The sequence below is a fragment of the Uloborus diversus genome, chromosome 2, assembly GCF_026930045.1.
Source record: "Uloborus diversus isolate 005 chromosome 2, Udiv.v.3.1, whole genome shotgun sequence".
Taxonomy (NCBI): Eukaryota; Metazoa; Arthropoda; class Arachnida; order Araneae; family Uloboridae; genus Uloborus; species Uloborus diversus.
In genome coordinates, this window is record NC_072732.1 from 112,173,497 (window position 1) to 112,198,230 (window position 24,734).

Below are 24,734 nucleotides of genomic sequence, written 5' to 3' on the forward strand. Positions count from 1 at the left end.
CATCTGTTGTACGTCAGTAGTGTGTACTTTGTACATACCGTACATTAAACGAAAGTCATTGCTTGTTGAGAGTTTCGGCCAATGTGATGTACTATAGTGACTATAGCACGCGTTGACATAATCAATATTTTTCAGATCGCAGTACGTTTTCTCCTTTTTATTTCGGAATTTACTTTCTGACCTTTAGATCTAACTAGTAATTTACTCTCTTCGTTAAGGCTGTGCTATTTATGCGGTGAACGCACATGTTCATGTTTTGTAGAAATCAACATTTTTTGTTTAAAGAATTTCTCAGGCACAAAACAACTCTTTTATGTCTTGCCTCTACAGTGAGTCGCTCTTTAAAATTTAAGTTTTAAAGAATGCAAAATGTTTTCTTGTGCCTGCTTTGTCAGTGCATGCCTAAAAATTAGCAGAGATTCAAAGCATCCAGTGACAGTTTCATATTTTCCAAAAATATAGCTGAACGCATGCACTTATAATGTGTAAACTCTTCGAAAGGTAGATACTTTCAATGTAAATGAGATTCAATATCGAATGTTGAATCGTTTTAAAATTTAAATTACCAATAAACTAACTGTACTAGAAAATGAGATATACCTGCATAACATGAAAAACGTTTACCAGACAAATATTTCTCCACAAACAATACATTCAACCAAGCAGTAAATTATGCCAAAAAAAAAAAAAAAAACATGTGTTGATAAACCTTGAAAGATAAGAATTTTCACGTATTGCAATTATTTCAGACGGCATTTCCTTTCTGCCGAAGACATCGCGGTTGCAGATGTCAGTCTAGCTTTCAAAGCGAATTGCTCCTTGTCGGTTGGTAGCCGTTGGTTCAGAACTCCTAAATCCTTTCGCTTGTTCACACTTCATCGGGGGAATACCCCATCCTTAGTCGAGGCGAACCCCCAATCCAATGCCAAGAGATCCATTCCATCCCTTCGAAGATATACGATCCATTGAATGCTGGCTCCATCCATCCTTCCTCGGCTCCTTGAGCTTTGACAATGGGCCCAGTCCACCTCTTGGCTAACCAAGCGATCCATTCCCGCGTCATGCGCTCGAGACCTATTATAAACATTCGCATTTGATATACATTCTTTGCCCCTATTACCATTCATTAATCCCGAAGACATAGAACTCCAAGAGGGAAAGTTCCTTACTCAAAGACTTTTGAGGATCGACTAGCTCGGTAAGTATATTTATTTATCCCAAAGGAACAAGCTAATATTTTAAAGTGTAAAAGTTCACGAAATTTCCTGCTTTAATAAGTTTGAAATTTTGTTTTCTTTACGAAAAGTATACGAATCGTTTTGATTATGTAAATGAGTTTGCAGACTTGACCTTAGAAGATGAGACTTCTAGGATCCACTCCAGCAAACTTTGTTGTTTCAGGTGCAGTCAGGTGTAAAAATGGAATCTTATTCTACTGATGTATTAGCCTGACAATATGTTTTCATAACGTTGTAAATAGGATTGACGATTTGTTTTCCCGACGCAAATCATAAATAAATTAAGATAAATTTTGTCTACTATCTGCGATATTTTTAATATAAAAATTTATCTTTTTTTTTTCTTACCAATAAAATATTTTTGAATGTGCAACGGAAATATAAGTTCGTTGCTTGAGACTCCTGGAGCACTGCCCCTCATCCTCTAGTGTGCTATGTTGATAGTTACATGGCTTTATTTTGACGCAGAAGATGATTGCGTGGATGTACGAGGATGTGGTTTTCTCCAACGGGAGTACCATAATCGTTAGCCGAGGGCTCTTCAAAGTAAATTTTAAATAAAGTTTTTAAAAATAAGTTTAAAATTTTTTTTCCTTCCTACATATTTTAAGTTTTATACTCCCTCCCCCGTGGGGGATTTCGAGGCTATTTGAATGAATAAAAATAATAAAACAAATATGGACTATTACTATTTTAACACTTTGAAATAATACTAATACTACTAATAAAAATAATAACAAATACTATTATTGAAAATAAAAGTTAGCAAAAAATCGTTTGAAAAATGTCCAATATGAATCCTTATTTTAAAAAGATACAATGATACTTTTATATGAAATTACGATTTAGAACGTGTAACATAATTCTACAAAATACGAATTTCCCAGATTGACATCGAAGCTGTCGATATTCAGTGTTTTTCAAAATATTCAGGAACAAAATGAATAGTATCAAAGAGATAATAAAAGGTACAATGAAAAACATAATAATTTATAAACGGAAGTTAGAAAAGCAGTATTCTCACGAAATATGTTAATTTAAAATCAGTCGCTGTACATAACAAGATCTGGGGGACCAGATGCCAGTTTTGGCTTAGCAGAAGTTTCACTTTAGGATTTTTTAATGCTGTTAATCACAGAAAATCTGCATTTTGCGCAAATTTTAAGCTCTTAATATAATAATAACTCCTCCTTCTTTCATTCATGTGCAGAAAAATATTTGTTTCTCCTATCTATATGCGTGCGTGAGCGTTTGGATGTGTGACCATCAGTAACTTTGATGAATTTTAAAACTTATTTGTGCAATAGTTCTTATTTTACACAAAAAAGCTGTAAGAACAAAGGATAAGCTAAATGTAAGAAGAAAAAAAAGTGGTGTAAAGAAAAAAATAAACGAAAAGTCAATTTATTGTACTTTCTCACGTTACAAGTGTTTTAACACTTCGTTATACAGCAGAAATTTGAATTAGACTCGCAAAACTTCAAACACACTTTAGATTCGAAAAAAGTCAAACAGACTTAAAATTTAAATTCTTGTAACAATTTATAGAAATGTGTAGTGTTTGTAGGTTGGGGTAAGTGGGTCATTCGGCCATTGATGTGAGTGGGTAAGTACCGCTCTATAGCCAGGGCTAAGGTAGAAATACATGAAATACACAGCTTACAGAAAAAAATCGGGGACTTTTGAGATGTCGTTGAAGAAGACGTAACAAAGCTTTTTGTGAAGAAAAACCTTGGGTTTTAATTTTTTCCAAGTAAAATGCTAATTTTACTGGGCTATGATGTAGATGTTCAATGTCTCTCGCAATGAATCGCAAAAAGCTCACAAGTGTAGTTGGGGGCAATTTTTCCAGAAACAGTTTTGCAATGTTCAGTGGTGCCGTCCTAAAAGATGAATTTGGTTCCAAATCCACCGTATATTAATGTCTCGTCGGAGGATCTGTCCGTGAAAACGCAGACAAACCCGTTCTGTGCATAGAACACGATTTTTCTGATTCCTTTATTCTTGATGGCAGTAGTTGGGTCTTTTTTGGAGCTGGGTCCATGGAGATCGATAACTATTTTGTGTTGTGAAGAAGCATAGATGTTGAGGTGGGTTCTTGTAAGATGGTGAACGTGTCATGTTCAAGATTGACTTGCTGTCTAATCTCTGTCGAACTGTAAGGTTGATGACCTTTTCGGTCATGAGTAATTGTTCAATGAACGGAAAATTCTATAACTCATCCCTTGAAAAGAATAGTGACACAATCCAAAAAATACCGAAAATGAGATTTTTAATTCAAAATACTTTCAAAAAATTGATCTTTTATATGGACCAAAGACACAAATCGTTGATGCAAAGTTGCCGGTCGATGGCAACTTTGATTAAAACCTAATTTGACCCTTGATTAAAATTTCTTGGAACCCTAAAAGGTTAGCAAAAAATACTGCGTGAAATGAACAAAAGGAGTGGTATTAACCATTTTTAAGGGGCTAGCATTGCAATAATTGGGAATTGTTACGAGTGAAACAACAAAACAGTGGTGGTAAAAAATATTGCATCACCCGCGATATCCTAATATTTTTAGCATTTATAAGTAATTATAAAATATTTAACGGTTCTTGCATCATATAACACGAATTGTTATCGGTACATGATGCAAGCTCTATTGCGTAAGATTGCATCATCCTTCTAACTGTATAAAAAAAAACTAGTTGAACGTTCGACGCATTCATTTACGATCAGGACTTATGAGTTGCAGTTTGTCGAAATACGTTCAACTGACACCACAAAGGAAGAGTGTTGCCGTTGCATTGGACAAAGAAGGATTGTCATCACGTTCTATAGAAAAAAGAATAAACTGCTCGCAATCGACTGTTGTTCGACTACTGAGTAAGCTGAAGAGCACCGGAAGCACAATAAGAAAGAGTGGCAGTGGTCGTGCACGAATATCCAATGCAACGCAGGACAGGTATTTGATACGACTCTGTCTTTGGAACAGACGATCATCTTCCACAGACCTTAGAACAGAATAGGAAAACGAATCGGGTGTTCACGCATCCACGTCTACTGTACAAAAACGACTGTGTGGTGCGGGTTTGGTGGTGCGTCGACGACGAAAGAAGCCATTGTTGACCAAAAAAATGAAGAATTAGCGCCTAGACTGGGCAAAAGCTCACCAAGGGTGGACTGCCGATCAATGGAAATCAGTTGTGATTTCGGACGAGTCCAAATTCAATCTGCATGTGTCCAACGGACAGCACACAGATGCCGCAAAGGAGAGGAATATCATCCCGACTGCATTCAACACACAGTCAAGCATCCCGTATCCCAGATGATTTAGGGATGTATTTCTGTTCAAGGAGTTGGTGGGCTTCACTTTGTGCAAGGAACAGTAAATACTCAGGTGTATATTGGCATTTTGGAGGAGAAATTGCTTCCTACTACCCGTGATCACTTTTCTTCAGTTCCAAACGTCATTTTCCAGGATTATTTTGCGTCGTGGCATAGGGCAAAACTGGTAAGTAGCAATTTAACAGCCTTTATCTTGCCATTAGACTTAAATTGACATGGGGTTAAGTAATTTTTTTTTCTCTAAACTCACACGCAGGTTCCGAAATGGAAAAATGAGCATGGGGTCAGCAGTTTGCCTTGGCCCGAAAACAGTTCCAATCTACGTAAACAATTATCGGTTAATGTTCCATACTAGAAGTAATTGTGTTCAATCATAATATAGATTAATTTAAAATGTAAAGCAACTCTGATGAAGAAATTTATATGGATGAAATACAAGATGATTAAGAAGATCTAGATGGAATTGATGATTCAGCTACAAGAACTGGGAAAACTGGCGACTATGTGTTTGTGAAACTTGCATCAAAGCAAACCATAAAGTATTTATGTAGCTCTAATGTTGGAAACTGATGATGCAAATGAAAAAAATACCATTAAATTTGCAAGGAAACTAGAATTGGTGGAACTTTTTTTTTTTTTTTTGCTTGATCCAGACGATGTTATATTTATTACTAAGGATGAAGGGATAATGATTCGTTCTCCACCAACTTTAAATAGACGCTGCCATTTAGTGTTTCCAATTTCTTTTTCAACTTATATTTTTTGCTAGTTTATTTAAATTCATCTAAATCAATTGTACTTTATTAATTTAGCACTGCTTTATAAAGTAAAATATATACCTACAGGGTTTTTATTAAATTTCATAGATGTAATTGTTTGACTTTTTGTTTTATAACTTTCTGTCACACAGATTTCAATGTCATTAGATATCTCATAAATGGATGCAATTACAAAAAAAATATTTCGCACTAAAAAATTACATACTTGGTTAAGTGAGGCTGACTTACCTAATTTTTAAGTATGCTTGATTTAAATTTAAATATAAAAGGTAGATGGCCTTCTTATAAAGTAAGGACACTCATATGATTAATAAAATAAAAATCGTTAAGAATATTTGAAGTAAGGAAATATTGATGAAGTTTTGTTGATTAAAGATAAAATTAGTAAACAAGTGTTTGTTTGTTTTTTGGTTCAAAACGTTTGTATAAGGCTTCAAAAACGAACTGTTCTAAAAAAGGTTCCACTTACCCCAACCAACTGTAATGTAACTCGTTGGTTGTTCTTGTTAAAGACTTATCAACTTCTATTCCTCCATTACCTCATATAATACATCATGTTGAGTAAGTGAATCTCCAATAAACGAAATTGTACTGGAGTGAACTTTCAAACTCCTTAATTTAACCGTAAGGTCTGTTTTCCACCATTACTAGCAGAGAAGCAAAACAATTTCTTGATAAAGTAACCTTAGTAAGTCTAATAAACGCAATATATCTTAAAATTCTTTAACCGGAACATGTGTGTTTCTTATTTTCAGCAGGTTCACAGGAGTGATGCGTTCTTGGTGCCATTGCCTGGTTCTATTGTTGGTAATCAACCTGCTAGCGCCCCAACAGATAGAAGCCTTTGGATGTAGCAAAGAAATATGTTCTCTTTTTCCTATCCTAAGTCCACCTTGTTGTTTGCTGGGTCACGTGTGCTGTGCTATGGCAATTCAATTTATTCAGGGCAGCAAACCTTTGAAGGAGTGTAAAGCATCAGCAACAGCTGCTCCTGCGATACCTAGGTAACATAAATAAACATTAAATTTTATATGTATGTAAAGCGACAGTTAATTTTATGTTTTTTAAATAAATGTCGAAGTATAACTGCTTCGTAAACCTAAATGCAGGGTGATTGGAACAATGTGTCAGAAATGTGCATGGAGGTCAGGCACATCGTAACAAACAAGAATCATAAAGGAGCATACAGTGGGATGGAGGGATCTTCCACTCTTTTGATATAAGATGATTAATTTTGGACTGGTGCTCTGAGTAGGTAAGGGCAGAGGAAAAAGGTGTCGAGAGACTACAGCCCTCCTTGGCTAAGCGATTCGCTTGCTCATTTCCAAACATATCTCCGTGGGATGGTATCCACTGAAAATGAACCTCGTGAAGCTTTGATATAAGTTGGAGGTTATGAAGGATGGAGATGCTTGTTTTGTCTCCAACTAGAATCCAACTGTATAGATGTTGAAGGGAGCTGCGACTGTCCGATAGGATCCAGAGTTCCCCAAAGTCATTTTCGTTAAGGATTGCTTCGAGGTCCAGATTAATTGCGGTAAGTTCACTTTTAAAGAGAGGAGAAATCTGGGTTACGGAAGCTAATGGAAAAGTTATGCCCAGATTTTTCAATGTAGAGCCCACTACCTGCACGATCGTCCAGTCTGCTACCATCTGTGTCAATTTTAATGGCAGCGCAGGGGATCTCATTTATAACTTCCAATGTTAGGAGCCTAAGATGGGCCGGAATGAGATCTTGCTTTGTGACCGGAGCAGACAAGCTTAAGTGGTAATAGACTCTGGAGAGTAACTCAGAAGGACTCGGACAAGATTTTAAGGAGTAGGGCTCGACATCAGAAGAAGGTAGATGCAGTTGTTCAACATGGCTGAATCTGAATGATCTGTTTCTCTTCAGTCTTTGATTATTCTGCTAGTTATTAAGGCATGAAGACGTTTTATTATGATGTTCGTAGCTAGAGATTTTGTTGAAATATTTGGTGAGGATAGCCTTGCTTCTAGTATGGAGATGTTGGAGATCAGCCTTGCAGAGGACTATTTCTTTTGGACAACTACATCTCAGTCCAGTGATTATTCTCGCAGCGCTGAGTTGAATCTTTGCCAATTTGTCAAGGTTGGTGTTAGATGAGCAGCAGTGCACAGGTAAGCTGTACTCCAGGCTAGGTCTAATGAGAGCCAAAAAGTTCTCTCAATGTAACAGCATCGGTTTCCCAGTCTTTTCCCGCAATAAATTTGAGAATATTTAAGCGTTTTCTACATTTAGAGGAAATATATTCAATGTGCTTATGACTTGACCATTCAGGATCTAGGACATATCCGAGAAATTTTGGGTGCTTTTCATAAGTAAGATTCTTGTTGTCCATCTTCAGCTTTGGTTGATAGTTGTATAATCTTTTGTTGGTGATAAAGAAAGTGGCGATTGACTTTTTAGGATTAAAACAAAGTTTATACTCCAAAGCGTATTCTAAAATAGAGGATAAGATGTTGTTGAGATTCCTTTCCATCTCATCCAAATCATTCCCTGTGCACCAGATAACAATGTCGTCTACGAACAATCCAACATTCTCCTCTCAATGCCTGCTAAAAATAAGGAAAAGAGCATAGGGCTGAAGACAGAGCCCTGAGGGACTCCCTGACCAAGCACAACGGGGTCCGAAAGAGTGTTATTTAAAGTTCACTCTCATAGATCTATGATGCAAGAAATCCGAAATCCACGAATATTGAAAGTGTCATGAAGTTTAATTAGCAGCTTGTGCTTCCAGACTCTATCGAACGCTTTCGTAAGATCCAGAAGAGCAGCCACAGTATGGTGGGTGGGCATAAGATTTTAGGCGTCCCTAATGCTCTGACGGAAAAAAGAATTTGATCTACAGTACTATGGCCTCTCCTGAATCCGTATTGTTCACTTGGTAATATGTTTTTGCTGTCTAAATAGTACTGAATTCTGATTAGTATTATTTTCTAAATTATGTTGCAAGCCGTACTTCTTAGGGCGATGGGTCTAAAGCCTTTTTGGAGCCCAATTCTTTTTGCCTGCTTTTTTGATAGGAATAATGGTAGCTCTTTTCCATTCTGCTGGAAGGCGGTCGATTTTCCGGGATAGGTTAATAATATCTAGAAGTCTCTGTTTTCCCCTGGGACCCAGATTTTCAAGCATTCGACCAAATACACCATCGGAGCCAGGAGATTTAGTCAAACCCAAAAAGGCCATAGCTAAAAAAGTTCTCACTGTGAGAAGTTCTTGCGCTCCAGACAGACCCTGATCACCCACATCAGAGGTTCGACAGCCATGTATGATGTTTTTTGCTTTTCTTTATAGAATTTTCTTCTCCAGTGAAGACCAACTTGCTAGTTGCCTGCGCTAGGCTATTTGCTGCTGCTTTGGCCCCCGGGAAAACCTTTCCATTAGTGTCGACAACTGAGTTCTGTCGACACTGTTCTTTCTCTTTATTTATGTTCTTAACAATTCGCCAAAGTTTCGTGTTTGTTGTTCTTGAATCCAGATTTTTTCACACTTCTCTCCATCTTGATCTCTTTAGTTGTGCGCTAGATTTCTTAATTTCTGCATTAATCTAATTGATTTCTGTCCTAAGACTAACGTGACTGTCATTTGAACCATCACTGTTGTTAAAGACTCAAACAGTCTGTTCTCTCCTATCTAAGAGTGGCTTTAGACTTGGAGAATGATGGGTAAAGAAAGGTACATACTGTTTGACATTTCCTCTTGGGATATAGAGCTTTGCATTGTCAAGAATGATGTTCTTAAAATTTGTCCAGTTCTCTTCAAGGTCATTAGTAACGGGGGTTGAAGACAATCTTAGGTCAACGGAATCCCTGTAAGAGTCCAAGCATGCCGTTTTAAAACTCCAGAAATTATTCCGTTTGGGCTGTACTTTCTGTCTTTTATTGAAATTGGTAAGGACAGGGAAATAATCACTGCCAATGCTGTCCAAGACCCTCCAAGAACATTGAGAAAATAATTCCGAGCTAGTAATTGCAATGTCCAGGGCAGCGGAAGTGTTGTAGCTGTAGGAGGTAAAGGTATACAAATACAAATACAAAAGTGACGACCAGCAACAGGGTCTGGGCCCAGTTAGACTGGACATGGTCAATTTACAATCCCCAGTGAAGATCAATGGCCCTCTTAAAACTATCTACTCCCTTGCTCATTACCACCTCTTCTGGTAAACTGTTCCAAGGTTCCACTACCCTGCTAAAATAATAATTTTTCCTAACATCCATGTTATCCTGAGATTTAAAACAATGACCCCTTGTCCTGTTTTCAGTGCTAAACTTCAGCCCCGTAACATCTTTCATTTTAATAAATTTAAACAATTGAATCATGTCCCCTCGGTCTCTTCTTTGCTCAAGACTGTACATTTTTAGCCTTCTAAGCCTGGAATCATAGCCTAAGTGAGAAAGTCCATTTATTAGCCTTGTAGCCCACCTTTGAACCCTTTCCAATACATTAATGTCTTTCTGAAGATAAGGAGACCAAAACTGAACAGCATACTCCAAATGAGGTCTTACCAAACTTCTATATAAGGGCAGAAGAACTTCTTTAGATTTGTTTGAAATATATCTATTGATAAACCCAAGCATCTTATTGGCCTTGTAACTAGCAATGCTGCACTGTTGGCTAAACTTTAAATCCTGACTTATTAAGACCCCCAGATCAGTAACTTTGTCTGCCTGACTAATGACTGAACCTTGCAAATAATAACTTGTACACTTATTTCCATGCCCTAAATGTAGCACTTGACATTTCCCAACATTAACAGCCATACCCCATTTATCAGCCCACTCCGTAATATGATATAGATCCTCCTGCAGCTGTTTTGCTTGTTCTTCATTTTCTAGTCCCCATAATTTTGGCATCATCAGCAAAACAATTCATGTTCCCTGAATTATTTTTGTGAATATCGTTCATAAAAACAATGAACAAAACAGGCCCTAACACTGATCCTAAATGCGTATGCGTGCCATCCTTAAGAATCATGGATTCTGTGCAATCCAACAACTGTAGTAATTCCTCCCCTTTTACATTAGTACAAGAACAGCCGCAAAAGGGGTGTTTTACATTGAGGTCACCCACGATAATAGAACTCTTATTAAGAAGATAAGAAAAAATTGAAGGAAGCGGCTTTTGATTAGGTGGATAATAAACGCTAATGATGTCAAGTGCCTTGCCTCTCCAATGAGTTCTGATACCATGGGTTTCCAAGGCAGATAGGTGATTGGTAGGAAAGTCAATACTATGATAATTAATATCTCTTATGAAGAAGGCCAAGCCTCCTCCACTCTTAGTTTTACGATCAACTCTAAAGATCTTAAGACCATTTACTTTTAATGCTGTGCTTTCCTTTAATTTCGTTTCCTGTACTGCAATTACCTGAACTTCCTGCCTTAAAGCAGTATCAAGCAGTTGATCCAATTTATAATAATATTAAGCATGAAAAAATTAACCTTTTCTCCAAATACTTCAGGGATCTTAAATATGGCCAAGCAACAGAACATTAAGAATGCAAATGTCTTTCATAGAAATTTTAACTTTTACAATGAAAGCATTTTTTTCTTTTTTAACACGCTTTTATTAGCTTCAACTGCATGTATGTATGTATGTATGTATCTTGTAACGGAATCTTACAGCTCAAATTTCGTCCACTTCCTGCGATCAGATTCTTTTGAAATTTGGCACGCGACCTCAAACCCGATGATAATACAATATTCTATAATCAAATTAATTAATTAACTCTTTTAATTGTTAGTTTCCTCCAATTTTAATCAATATTTTGGCATAAATACAACAATGTGAAAAAGGAAAATTTTTAGAAAATACATTAAAAAATGCTCGCAAAAATTATTTCAAAATATCTACAAAAACCTTTAATTTTTCTGCATCAGACAAAATTTGTTCCAATGTTCCAAGGTAATTAGAACATGAAATATAATTGTTTTTAACTAATTTCATGCCAAAATTTAGGTGAGCCTTCAATTGGAAATTCATTGCTGATCAGACCATTGTTGAACAAACTTTTATTCAAATGCATCTCAAATTTTCAAAGTAATATAAATATGATTTCCACAAACATACATCGGTGACTCACAGTAGCTTCCCATCGGGGTGTCCTTGTCTTAACTTTAAGATATTACCTCGCACTCGTTTTATAAATAACTTCGTCGCCTGATAATTCTCCAACATAAGACTAAAAAACAGAAAAATAAAATAATAGTTTAAAAAACTAAAAAAACACGCTTTTGTAGCAAAATGAACTAAGAAGTGAAAAATAATCTTTGGATGATAGTAGTTGACCAATCACTTAATTTTAATGTAATACAAAAAAGCGTGAGGGTGCTGTCTATTTACATTTTTGCTTGGACAACAAATGGAAGAAATTAAAGACAACTGATAAGAAGCCCCTCACGCTTTTTTGTATTACATTAAAATTAAGTGATTGGTCAATTACTATCATCCAAAGATTATTTTTCACTTCTTAGTTCATTTTGCTACAAAAGCGTGTTTTTTTAGTTTTTTAAACTATATTTTATTTGACAGTAAGTAGTTTAAGAAATAATTTGCAATTTAAACCCATTCATGCACACATGAAACCAATTCGCAAAGTAAGTTCATTGTACTCCCTCCGTCTAAAATTAGTTTGAAAGTTTTTGTACTGATTATTGATACTGATGATTTTATGATTATGTTTGAACATTTTTTAGAGATTTCAGGGCCCTATGTTATTGGTTAAGAGCATTTATTACCTAATATCCCCTCCTTTCCTCCTCAAGTGCGTACCAAATCAGTTTCAAAAATCCAGAGTTTGCTCACTTTTAAGCCATGTTCCTTTTTGTAGGGACTCGTAATTCCCCATTCATTTACAGATGAAACCCATTGTTAAAGTAAACTCATTATACTCCTTCGGTCTCAAATTAGTAGCTATGTTTGAATATTTTTGTACTTATTATTGATACTGATGACCTTATTATTTTGTTTGAACATTTTTGAGATTTCAGAGCACTGTGCTAACATTTAACAAAATTTATTTACCTATCATTATCTCCTTAAGTGCGCACCAAATCAGTTTTAAGAATCGGGAGTTCACATACTTTAAGGTAACGCCCCATTCTGTAACGATTCTGCTACTATTATACTAGAAAGATCAACTTGTTTTCTAATGAATATACGATTCATAAACTAGAACAGTGGTTCCCAACAATTACTCATAAAGAGGGTAGTTTATTAGAAATTATCTCCAAAAACGTTATTCTAAAAATGAAATGAATTTTTGCTTTTACTAAATTGCGAAAACGAATAATGACATTAACTTTCATTTTAATCATCTAGATAAGGAAAAAACCTGTTTCTTAGCAAATTGTTATAAACTCAATTTTCAGTAAATGATACGGTTGATTGCTTAGTTATCAAAATCTACTTAATAGTTGCTGTTTCGGCAAGTGCTCATAGTAAGTCCAGCTTCAAGTTGTCTTTTTTTTTTATCAATCACTATTGAATATTGATTAAGTAGATTTGATGTACATGACTTTTGATCCTTTTGTTTGGCGATCGAACAATGACCTTATCTTGGTACTTATTTTTCCCATCAGAAAACTTTACTTTATCACTTTGGGGGTTATTACCCTCAGGTTGGGAACCACTGAACTAGAATGTAGTTTTAAGCAATTACTGGTGGAAGAGTTCTCACAGAATGGGGCCTGGCTTAAGAGCACACAAACCCTGAGTTTTTGAAACTAATTCGGTACTGATTTAAGGAGAAGCGGTTGGTAAATAAATTACGTTGAATGATAGCATACCCCCTTCAATCTCTGAAAAAGTTTAAGTAAAATCATAAAAACATCAATTTTAATATTTAGTACATAAGTATTTAATTGTAACAACCAATTGAAGCACAATGTTCAATCTAAATATAGCGACTGATTTGAAACGGAGGAGTGATAGTTCCTTGTTATTCAATAATGATAGTAATGTAGCCTCTGGAGGAATCATTCATCAATTAGCTTTAGCTTATTCCCAACAATTTTTCGTTCACAGTGCTGATGTGAGGGTATATCCCGTCCCTCCCCTACGATGGATCTGATCAAGACTTCTAACAGAATCCGTACCGGTTTTCCCAGGTACGGAACATTTTCAATATCAAGAACATTGAATTTTCTTACTAACTTTGATGGCTTCCTACTTCTTTCATGTAGAGTTCAATTTTGTGGAAGCTAAACGTGGAAGCAAGTTCGCATGTTTCTGCTAAATAAATATCTTGTAGAACAGGTTGTCAAAAAATTAAATTTAGCCATCTCCGACTACTTTAGAATTCTAGAAGGCAGCACTTCGTTCATGAGATAAATTTTTGTTCAGCTGTCTAAAATATAATCTAATGCAGATGCGATCTTATTTCATTAACTCTTTCAAAAATTTCTATGAAGTTTCAGTTGCGATCACAACGAAAGTTTCAAATTAGGTTTTTACAAAAAGCTACAAATCACGTAAAATTATTAATGAAACGAAAGGGTTAGGACAATATGAAAAAAAAAATAAAGAAATCCGATTTAGTCTGCTTTCGTTTAACTCCTACAATTGATTGAGTTTTTTTATCATTAACTTTACATAAGAGGAAAAGTTAGAAAAATAAAAAAAGTCTAATTTGACGAAAACATTAGAAGAAAAACTGACCCAGTGCAGCGTTGCGTGAAATTGGTCTTAAAAATAATTCATTCTTCAATTGAAGAACTTTCTTCTTCAGTGATATCACCCTTAACTAATATATTTCTCTAATCACTCAAAATTGTAATTACTGCTTCTATGAGCTATGTTTTAGTGGGAGAAAGAAACAAATATTTAAAGCAGTGGTTCTCAACCTTTTAGTAGCTTTTACCCATGAAGCTGGTAATATTTTAGCAAATACCCCCTCCCCCCCGAAAAAAAAATTAAGAATAAAAAAAAAGGTTTTAAATTTGTTTCTCTAAATTACAAAAATAAATAACAGTTTTAGCATAATTTTAACATTTTAACCATTTAGATAAAGAAAACCTGTCTCTTAGTTATGAAATCAAGTAGCAGTAAATGAAACGGTTAATATTATGATATTCTTTGGTTATAACACTTTTTTTATTAGTTGCTGTATCGGCCAGTGAACATCGTAAACCGAGCAACAAGTTTATTTGGGGCTTAATTTTTTTTTTTTTTTTTATGAATCACTGATTATCGATTAGGTAGATTTGATATATAGGATTTTTTATAATTTTATTTTACCTGGTATTTAATGTTACCCCTTGGAAAATCCCATCCTACCACTTTGGGGGTAATTACCTTCAGTTTGAGAGCTGCCGATTTAAAGAGGTGCAAGAAAAGAATGCAAGAAAGAAAACGATTCACTCTGTGTTAATAAAGCAGACAAAGTGCAACCAAGTAGAAAAAAGTGTCCGCGTACTTAAAAAAGTAGCCCTTTCAGTTTTTTTTTTTTTTTTTTGTATTATGTTTCAAATATTCTGTTCAAAATAATTTTTAAAAAATAGACTTTCTTTTGTACGCTCCTTCAGTTTTAGTCATTGATGAAAAGATTGTTAACAAACACGTCATGTGTAAAGGAATAAAATTTTTAAATTTTGAGTGGTAAATAAACATAGAATGAAAAGATTATAATACCCAAACATGCAAATTAAATTGTTAACACGGCAGCAAGATAATAATTTTTCAATCCAAAAGATTGATAGTGATTTTACGAATCAAAAGACATCCGACGCACAGTGGGGCAGCCTAATGTTAATTTTGGACATTGGGCGGAAAATTAAACCATTTAGTTTTGCATTTTTACTGTTGTATTGATAAACTAAGAACATATTCCCACTAATCTTACTAGTTTTTAACATTATTACCCGAAGATAATACCTTGAATTCGAAGAATTAACTAGCTACTTCGTTAGAAGACAATTTAGTAAACAGTAGATATTTTGTTTAAGAACTGTTCAAATTTAATAGTGTGATGTGCTGGGCTTTATGCACTCCTAATAAATAAGAAAAACACCCAAAAACGTTTCTTAGAAAATACGAAAATTTTGGAGATAATTTTCAAAGTATTTTGAATGTATTTTTGAATTACGAAAATCGCTAACAAACGCTAACAAAACTATTATATCCCAAGCATTGTATAGAGTTTCAGCTTTCCTAATCCGGTTTCAGTTTTTGCCTAAACCTGCCTATTCAAAAGATATTGAAAATTAAAGGTAAGGAAATATTTTACAAGTAAGCATGTTTACAGTTTTCAGTTTGTATACTTTTTATTGCAAATTATTTCAATTAAATACTTTGAGGAATCAGTTTCATTGTGTCATTTGTCGACTGTGGGACAAAATCATATGAGATGCTTAGAAGCATGGTTTCATTTGCTTATTTCGGGGACTACAAATATTGGTACTATTTTGAGTTATAAGTGACAGCGAACGAAAAAGACACAATAATCTCCCAAAAATACTTCTAATAAATTGTATGTACACAATAACAAACACATCACAAAATGAGTAAAAATGAAAACAAGGAGCAGGCATATTTTAAAAAGATCAAAATATTATACATGTACATCAAGAAAAGTGTTTTTCTTCAAAAAGCAAACGTTTGTCCTTAATAAACATCTAATTTCTTTTATTACATTCTATATTAGGCGAACTTACAGCAAACTATTTACTTTTTAGAGCATTAAAAGCTATTTATTTTTGATTTCAGTCCAGCAAGTTGTCTAACAAACAAAAATAAACACTTTTAAATTTAAATATCCATTTAATACTTCACCAGATTTATCCAAAATAAATTCTGAAGGCATTATCATGCCTAAAAATTTCATCTTTTATTCTGAAGTATCATCGTCAGAGTCCCCGAGTTCAGCTATCCAGTATCCGAAAGTAATCAGTGACGCTTCGGATTTTTTTTCGTGTATGCCAAGTTGTAAAAAGTCATTAAAAAAATAATTTAAAATATCGTCTGTTATTAAACAGCCATAAACGAAAAAAATAGAACATTGTGATAAAAAATGAATTTAACTTTAATTTTTAATCTATCGTCTGCTCATGCTTCATTTAATGATATTTTCTAAATAGGTCTTGGCATTAGTTAGAGTTGTTGTTTATGTTCTAAAGATTTCGCTTATCAATTATTGCTATTCGGTGATCTATAAATACGTTTTTTGTGCAGTCTAAAGTTTTGTACTTAACAATGTAATTCTACGATGGCTCTAGTGTATACGAATTCTAGTGTGCGATCGCTTTAGTAAGCAAACTTGAATGATATCGGTGCTTGACCCCATAGACTTGCTGGTGAAAGATGAGTTTCAAAACCAACCGTGACCTTTTTATTTTTTTAAAGACAAATTCTATTCCTTTTACCGATTACGACCTGGCTCTGGAAAAATGGATTGACACTCTTGGTTCTGAGATTACAAATACGACAAAGACGAAATTAAGAGATAAATTGAGAAAATGGTGCAATTATTTATCAACGAAGTGGTCTTCGTCAAATAGAACTTTGGAACCGTTTCTCAGGAAAAATGAGCAGTGGCTGAATATGGATTTGTCTTTTTTGGAAGAATTCATTTATGAACTTGTGCCTTGTTCATCAACAGGTATTTCTCCTCCATTACGCTCGAAATCGTTTGAACATTTGTCCGATCGACAAAAACGCAGAAAAACTGAACATTTAAGAAACTGTTCGGACGAAATGTTTAATTTTGTCTTAAACAAAAAGCTCAAGTCTGACGACGAGGCAGTATATATTTTTAATTTTATCCAAAACCATCCCGAGCATATTAAAACAATAAAAGAATTTTGTGAAAATCTCTCTAAACCTAATAATATTCCTGGTTACAATGAAAAAATGTTAGCCATGTATGCAACTGCTAAACTTACGAGGTTTCAATATGATGCTCTCAGAAAAAATGCAAAAGATTTGGGCAGGAACATTTATCCGAGTTATAAAAAAATTCAAATTGCTAAAAAAGAATGCTATCCTGATAATGTAAAAGTTACAGATTCTGGAGTTAACGTAGGTTTACAAAATTTATTAGATCATACTTCTTCCCGATTCATAAAATTGTTATCTGATAAAATTGAAAAAAGCTCCCCTCAGAACCTCACTATGATATTAAAATGGGGATGTGACGGTGCTTCCAACCAGTCGCAGTACAAACAATCTTCCAGCACTGAAATAGATGACTCAACGGTATTTATTATTAGTGTAGTCCCCCTTAAAATTATCAAGAAAGATGAAGATATGGTGATTTGGATCAATGAAAAGCCTTCTTCTACAAGATTTTGTCGACCAATAAGTTTCGAATTTGCAAAGGAAACGAAAGAAACAGCGACAAATTTCGTAGAAAAAGTGCAATCGCAAATAGATACCCTTCAGCCATACATACTCGTAGATCAAGATCATGTTATTACCATAAATTATGAATTGCATTTAACTATGGTGGATGGCAAAATTTGCAACTACTTAACGGAAACTACTTCCTCGATGCGTTGTTATATTTGCGACGCGTTACCTAAAGAAATGAATAATTTAAGTGTGGTGAACAAAAAAGAAATTAAAGAAGACCATTTTCGTTTTGGTTTATCGCCTCTGCATTGTTGGATACGTTGTTTTGAATGCCTCATACACATTGCTTATAGGCTTGACTTCAAGGAGTGGAGTGCGAAGTCACCTGTCCACAAAGAATTGTTACAACAATGAAAGGCAAGAATACAAAACGACTTTATATCTAAGCTGGGGTTGATGGTAGATTATGTAAAACAAGGCCATGGAACATCCAACGACGGAAATACGTCACGAAAGTTCTTTGCGAATGCAGAATTATCAGCTTCCATAACCGGAATAAATCTTGACATGATAAAACGATTTTCAACGATTTTGCAAGTTATTTCATCTGGATTCACGATTAAATTTAAAAAATTTGAAATATATACGAAAGAGACAGCTCAGATGTATGTGAATTTATATGGTTGGTATTTTATGCCTGTTACAGTGCATAAATTACTTATACACGGACCCGAAATAGCTAAGTATGCTATAGTACCAATCGGTCAACTCTCCGAAGACGCTCCAGAGGCAAACCATAAGTATTTTCGATCGTATAGGGAATTGCATTCAAGGAAAACGTCCAGAATAGATAACAATAGAGACGTTTTTAATAATTTATTAATCAATTCTGATCCTCTTATCTCAAATTTGCGTCCAAAGATTTGCAGTTTGCATCACGAAATGTCACAACAAGTGAAGAATTTGCTTGAAGATGATGGAATGGAAATTGGCTAAAATACTGTTACATATTTCTTTAAAAATTGTTTTTAAATGTTAATTAAATATTTTATTTTGCACTAATGACTTAGTATTTGATTATCTTTACATTTTAAATAACAAAATATTATCACATTTTTAAGTAGAAATTGGTTTTACTGAAATGTCCAAGCTCTCCGTACACTTGCCCCACTGTGCGACGGTTAGACATCATTGTTTGAAATATGGATCGCAATCACCGTAAAACGGGTTTCTCTGCGCAGATACCGTCATAATGCAGAAGAAAAGCTTACAGGAACTCGATGTTTTCTCCCTTCTATGACTGATAATACTATTGGCCTCACGTTATCGAATATCTGAGATTTATTTACTTTAGTTTTATTTATTTATTTGTGTATTTATTCATTTATTTATTTATTGAAATCATGATTTTATACATGTTAAAATAATGATAAAAGGTAAAGTTCGTTAACATTATTTTCAGGTAACTAAAATCGTTGTGACTTCTGTGACAATTCCATTTGCTCATTCCTCCAAGATGACTCATGGGATGGATGAAAGACCAATTATGATGATGTCGAATGATGACTGTTTCCATCTGATACGCTGCATTATTCCAACTCAGAAAACCTTAATCTCATAAATTAATCTCGAAAGGAACAATTATTATTATTATTTCTCTTATTTATTATTTTCTTTTAGGTTAGGGTCAGTTGCGATAAATGGAAACAAAAAATCAATTTTCGATCCTTTACTTTCTTTTGGATGAATTGAGAGATAGCATTTCGTGCGTTGTGTCCAGAACTACACTCTATGAGAGTAACTGGGTTCGATAAGTTTGACTTTTAGAACTGCTTGTTAGCAAATGAAATTATGTTTACATTTATCCCAAAGTGTTTGTATTTACCCCATAGACTAGGAGGTAAATGGATACAGCAATCCCCCCCTCCACTAGTGAGGTTGATGTAGGTTGAAAATCGCTATATACGCTACCAGTCTAGAAGTTTAGGAAGCTCTACACTAACTATACTCAATCTACGGCACATGGGTCACATGCGACCTGCTGAATCATCCAAATGCATTCGGATATCATTTAACACGTTGACTGCCACGGCAATTTTCAGAAATCTTACCTAAAATAATGATTTGATTTAATCACATTATATTATTTAAAACTCTAATTCTAGTGCATAATTATCATCAAAAAGTATAAAAAATGAAACCACCTACCAGAAAAAAAACAGCGTCAGACAATGTCATGTCGTATATGTCCCCAAGCGAATGAGAAACGCGTTATTTCTGTCCAGCCTGTAAAGAGAAGCCACTCCTTTGTGTGGAAGGTTATTTTAGGAAGTGCCACAAACAATAAAATATTACTTAATTAAAACTTTTATTTCTATAATATGAATTAGTTTTTATAATTATATTTTTCATTCGTTTTTTAATAAATTTTCTTTTTGTGCCAACCAACATTGATTTTCCTGAAACCTTCTAATGATGTTAGCACTGATGTATTCCGAGTTTAATTGTAAATGCACAAAAATGGCCAGTAAACAAGTACGAGATAACTCGTGGTTGGGGTCCTAGAAAAGAGCGCAATTTACAAGTTAACTTGTAGATGACAGTCAACGTCTTAAAAGAAAAAAATCAAACAGAAAATTGAATTACGTGCAAAACTTATGCAAAAAACACATAAAAGTATAATTTACATTAAAATTATACCTTCTAAAACAACAGGAAGAATGAAAAAATTAGTTGTTACCACTTACTCCATGTATGAGTCAATGGAAACATTTAACTGCATATCAAAAAAACAGGGAAAGTAAAACTTATAAATACATGCATTTAGTAACATTCGTATGACAAATAAAACTAGTTTAAATCAGTTACTTCGCGCTTATAGACCTGCTGGGCGAGAAATTTAAGATCACTAAACTGAAAACACTATTTTTTCAAGCAATGATGACATTTATACAATTGTTCGGCAACTCTCTCGAAATTTCTTTTTCATGATGTCTAATCTTCACCCACCAATATTTTAGCTTCAAAAATCGATACCTGTGTGGTTATAGAGTTTAATACCATTTGCCCCGACTGATCCTAGCTATATTTTTATATAAATTTTATTTTCCTTTAAACGAAGACATTTCCTTCTGATGTTCCTTTAACATTTGCACCATCAAAGCAATGGTGCGTTAAAAAGAAATCTTAAATCAGTTTTTCAGTTATTTTCCAATATTTTCATCTTTCCTTTTGCCTAATGCTGTTTTGCCAGAGAAATCTTTATAAGAGCAAGAAATATGTTTATTGTTAATTTCGTTTCATATCCATTTTTTCATTAAACAAATTTTAACTGTATAATTATAAACATTAAACATTTGTAAGTTTATACTACTCTAAATTTTTAAAAATATAGTGAAACATTAAAAGCAGGACACAAAGTTAATCAATGATGAATCTAAACCCTTATATTTTTCAAAAGTTAAAAGTATCAAGAATTACTGATCAAACAAAACACTACAAAAAGCATTTTTTAAGTATTAAACTACTGTGGATGCGATCGCACAAATATGTGTCCTAAGAAAAACGAAAGTTATTTATCAAAACTCATTGGATGAAAAAAAATCATAGTTGAAGTATCTGCACATTAAAGATTTTCAGACACAGCGTTTAATTTGTTGATGTCATTTTAAACCTAATGGATATTAATCTTTGCACACAATGGTCATTAAACATTTATTCCAAGTAAAAAATTAAGCATTAAAAATAAATGTCTTGCACAAAGTGACTATTTATATAACACTGCCTAGCACAAATTAATTTAAGCAATTTAGCAAAAGAAATTTTTAATATGTAAATTTTTTCACATATGTTTTTATACCATTTGATATTATATTAAATTTCTAATGGTACAATTTTATGAGAAATATTTTTACGCTGTGTATTTTTACTAGAAAAATAAAAAAAATCAATGTTTTTGAAATGGATTGATTTTAGTAAATTTGTACGCACATACACACACACACACAGTCCTGCAGTTTTAGAGGAACGCTGTTACCTGAAATATTTGGTTTATTTTTGTAAATTAAATGCACATTTCATTTTAATTGGTTTCAAACCACCAGTTGTGAAAAAATACTTGGTTCCTTTTTGAATTAAAGCAAGTATAATCGTTCTAATCTGATCTTTTATGACCTATAAAAATTCGTTGGGTCAAAAAAAGGTCTGTAGTAGGAGTGCGACATTGATGTCGATGTTTTGAAAACATCGATGTTTTACTCTCAATGTTTTTGGAAGATCGATGTTTTGGGATGAATGATTTTTCGATGTTGATGTGTTTTGTATTTTAATTGAAAATAATAATAAAATTTCTTACAGAAAGCGACATCCATAAAAAAAACATCATTGTTTCAAAAAAAACATCAATTTTCAAAATGAAAAAAAAAAAAAAAACGATGGTATCTATAAATTGACCCAAAACATTGAACTCTCTGGAACATCGACATCAATGTCATACACCTTATACTGTATACAAAAGAATTCATGTCTGACAAAAGAAGTACTGAATCCCTATAGTTCTCAAATGCAGATCTCATTTTCACACGCGTGGTGCGAAATTATTCCTATTAAATTGTATTCATGATTTGAGGTTCAGTATTTTCAATATATTCTTCAGGTACGTAGTCTTTTGTATTGCTTAAACTAACAAATATCAATTTATGAGTGGGTATACTTAGAAATTTCTGAAATAATAGCTATAATTCAATGAATTGACGCAATGCCAAAAGAATTCACTGATCCACTGAGAAACATTTGCTAGAGATTATCATATATGTAAGTCTGTAGTGTAGTATATTAAAAAATGTATGTTATATATTGATAAAAAGATCGATGTTTGAAAACATCGATGTTTTTTTATTCAATATATCAATACCATCGATGTTTTAACTACTTACATCGAGGTTTTGAAACATCGATGATTTGCCATCGATGTCGCACCTATCTGTAGATTATAGCTTCATTTTGATACTATTGTAAAAGCTTATAACACTTCATAGTTATTTAAAATAATAAAAATGAGACGATTGAGCCTCATTTTTTATGATGACACTGTCTTCTATCTGGAAATCTTGTTTTTAAAAATCGTTATATAAAAATAAATTTAATAAAAATTAAAAACTGCATTGTGAAATAGGAGTGATGTAAATTAGACCTAATTTTGCACACAAGCAACTAAACTCAGACAAGTTAATCAAGTTTTTATTGTGACATTGTGAGCAACAATGACTTCATATGTTTCAAACTTGGTGTAAGAAAATAGGTAAGGCAAACCTAACCTAGGACCATTGTGAAGGCTACGAAGAGCCTGCTCGCAGCATTTCTACACTGCCAGGTAAGATTTGTCCCGACTATTGATATGTAGAAAACGCTTTGTACAATTTGGGAATCGGCACCTTCCGATTAGGTTTCATATAGCCGTCCAGTAGACGACAGAACACGTCGGGGCTCCAATTCTAGCAAGGTTACGGATGTTATTTTCAGTCTAGCACTTACTTCATCTATATTTTAGTGGTTCGGATACCCCTTCAAGATGTAGGTTCTTCGTCTATGAGAAACTTCGTACTCGGCTAAAACCGGAATATATTGACAAAGAAAAAAACTAAATCGCTGGCGAAAAAGTTGAAAAGTGTGCAAATATTGTTTTTCATGTATGTGTTATGCGATGATGGAGTGATTTCAATAACATACATATGTAGGATTAATCTCAATCACAATTTGATAAATTATTTATTCTTAAATATTTCAATAAAGAAGGAGAGAAATACAATATTTAAGAAAATGTGGCACAAATCAATAAATGCCCAAACTTTTTAATCGCTGTAAATGCTACGAAACTTAAACCATATTTTAATACTTAGCTTACACATGGGTGTCTTCCCTTAGAAGTGAATACACCCACGAGGAGGACTTCTGTGTGCAGTAGATCTTCCAGGAGCTGCGATGAGAGTTTTGCACAGGTCCCACTTAGATAATATAAACTTTTGAACGTACTCCAAACTAGTTTTATGGAACTAGAGTCTAATAATGCATTCCTGAAGTTTTATCATAAGATCAGGGTTTCCTAGCTGCACTTTTGTACTCATTATTTGCCAACAAATTTCAATAAAGGGGTATTAACTTTCTTATCCAGAAATTCCTGATGCTTTCATGTAGGACCACCCCTAAAAGGAGGAAATTGGGGGAAATTTACTTTTCCAATGTCATTGATGCAGGTGCGCCCCAATTGGAGGCCACAGGAGGTCAATATAACTTTCCAAACATTTCCTTGTTCGACAAATTATGTCGGATGATTTGGTAAAATTAGCAACATTCGGCAAATTTTGGGTTACATTCAGCAAAATCATCGTCATTTGGAGTTCCATTCGGAAATTGAGAATTTTCGCCCTTCTAAAATTTAAGTTCTGTGAGCCCCTTCCTCGATGCTTTGCCAATGAAAACTTGTGAATTATAGGTAAAAAACCTATTCATGAATAAGTTAAATTGTAGGTACAGTAAAACCTGTGAAGTTGACTACCCTTATAAGTTGACCACCTGTCTAAGTTGATTGCTTTTTTCAGGCACGGAATTAGCCCTTATCATATAAATCAACCTCTGTAAGTTGACCACCTCTGTAAGTTGACCACTAAAGTAGTGCACCGCAAGTGATCAACTTACACAGGTCTCACTGTACCGATTTTTTGTATGACGGAGTCATCCATTGAAAAAATGCCATTTTGTGCACTTTTCAAAATGATCCAGCAGAGAGCTTAATGCTTGAAATTTACTACTAAAACAGAGAATGATTCCGTGTAAACCAATATCTTATAAAAATCTTTAAAACCATTAATTCAGAATCATTTGAAAGGTGTGAAAAGTTGCATTTTCCAACTGCACCCCCAGTGGAAAATATCCTCTTGAACTTACCCAGGCATCAGCAAGTGCAGTCCAACTTATACATGAATAATTTTGTTGCCTAATTTACAAGTTTTCATCTCCACAGCAACACAGATATTGAAAAAATTATTTTCACACAATTTCCTTCCTTCATAAGCATTT

At 33.9% G+C, this 24,734-nt stretch overlaps 1 long non-coding RNA gene across 1 annotated transcript; it reads left to right on the forward strand.

Moving 5' to 3' along the window:
* The first annotated feature begins 965 nt into the window (after positions 1-965).
* On the forward strand, positions 966-21,587 carry LOC129217249 (uncharacterized). The gene is made up of 4 exons (XR_008580204.1): positions 966-1,198; positions 6,106-6,354; positions 13,398-13,480; positions 19,123-21,587. It is a non-coding gene; the product is annotated as an uncharacterized LOC129217249 (long non-coding RNA).
* The last annotated feature ends 3,147 nt before the right edge of the window (positions 21,588-24,734 follow it).